The sequence below is a fragment of the Chinchilla lanigera genome, unplaced genomic scaffold, assembly GCF_000276665.1.
Source record: "Chinchilla lanigera isolate Chin_1 unplaced genomic scaffold, ChiLan1.0 scaffold00040, whole genome shotgun sequence".
In the NCBI taxonomy this organism is placed as follows: domain Eukaryota; kingdom Metazoa; phylum Chordata; class Mammalia; order Rodentia; family Chinchillidae; genus Chinchilla; species Chinchilla lanigera.
Genome location: NW_004955441.1, coordinates 6,959,108 through 6,960,900, shown reverse-complemented (window position 1 = coordinate 6,960,900; position 1,793 = coordinate 6,959,108).

Below are 1,793 nucleotides of genomic sequence, written 5' to 3'. Positions count from 1 at the left end.
GGGGTGATGGAAAGGTTCTGAAATTCGATAGTGGTGATTTCATAACTGTGTACTACAAAGTACTGAGTTACACATGGCGAAAGGGTTCTACCCCAGGTAAGCTATTACAAGAAGAATTTGGAGTTCTGTCTTTAATATAATGGCGTGTGTTCCTTAGAACCTCGTTTGGGAGCATATAAAGAGATGGTCATATCAGTGATGTGGAAGACTAGATTTAGATGCTCAGAATATTTACCCCAGTTTTCTGTCTTTAGAAAGTATAAAATTTTTATGTTACTAATACTCAGTTTAAACAGCTTTTAACTCCACATGTGAATACCTTACAATATCTACCTTGCTGTCATTTTCTAAAAAATAAATTCCTTGAGGTAATTGAAAAAAAGAATAGTAGATGCAAAATATTAGTGATAATACTGATTTTTAAATTTATGTTAGTGTCAAATTAAATTTATGTTAGTGTCAAATTAGTGTTAAATTTATGTTAGTGTCAAATTATAGCAAGTGGGGCATGCTGATGCATGCCTGTAATCCCAGCACTGGGCGTGCAGTGGCTAGAGAGGATCACGTGTTCCAGCCCAGCACGGGCAATTTAGTGAGACCCCTGTCTCAAAAATAAACAATAAAAAATGACTGGGAATGTAGCTCAATGCAGAGAGCTTGAGCTCAATCCCTGTTATGGAGGAAAAAAAGTTACATGTAGCAAAATATTTATTTTACCAAAGAATTGGGATATCTGTGTTTTAAAGACCCTTCGTTAAAAAACCTGAATTTTGATAAGGAATGGCTCAGAAATGGAAGTTTCACGAAGGTTTTTTAAAAAAAAAAAAAACCTTTGATGAAATAGTGGTACTGGCAGATAAGTTACATATTAGAAAAGATTTCAGCCAGGTGGGGTGGCATACATCTGTAATCCCAGCACTTAGGAAGCTGAGGCAGGAGGATTGCCACGAGTTTGAGGCCAGCCTGAGCTACATGAGCAATTTAAAGCCAGCCTAAACTACATAGTGAAATCCTGTCTCAAAACAGAAGGATTTCAGACATCATAGAAAGCAAAAAGAAAAAGCAAAAAGAGCAGTATCATTAGAAAAGTCTGGGTTGATTACAGTTTGGAATACAGTCCTAAGTGAAGCCTGTAGTAAGTACTGACTTTGGTAGAATACTCAGTAGTTTACTCTTAGGGTTTTTCTGTTAAATACATGCTGGTGTTAACTATTAGTAAATCTGTTTTTAGCAGAGTACGTTGTGTGCAGCGACATTTTGGACAGACGCTGCATAACTTGTGTTGTGACTAGTGTGCCCTCCTGTGGTTGCGGTGAACAAAATTCAGCTATAAACCATCACCCTAGCTTTGTATAAGTTTGCATTTCTCAGCTGTTTCATAGTAGTACTCATTCATGATGTGAGTTTCTTCCTTCCTTTCCCCTCCTTCCTCTTTCGTGGTGTTGGAGCTTGAACCCAGGGCAGGCAGATCCTTTAGTGCTGTCTCATTGAGCTACATTCCCAGTCCTGAATTCCTTTCCATTAAGCATAAAAACCATTGTATGACTTTAAAATACTGAGAATTGGAGAGAAAAACATCTTGTCTTACTTGCAGAAGATGCTAAAAGAGATGTAGTCTGAAGGACGATATAAAGGAAGAAAGATGTCGGAATATGAGGAGAGGTCAGTAAAGGTAGTTTGAGAAGCTTTAGGACTCAAGTTAAAGTGCGACACTTGGATGTTTTACAGGTGCGCTCCGCCTGCCTTTGCAGACGCTCCTGAATGGTATTCTGGTTCGTCACTTACGTATCTGT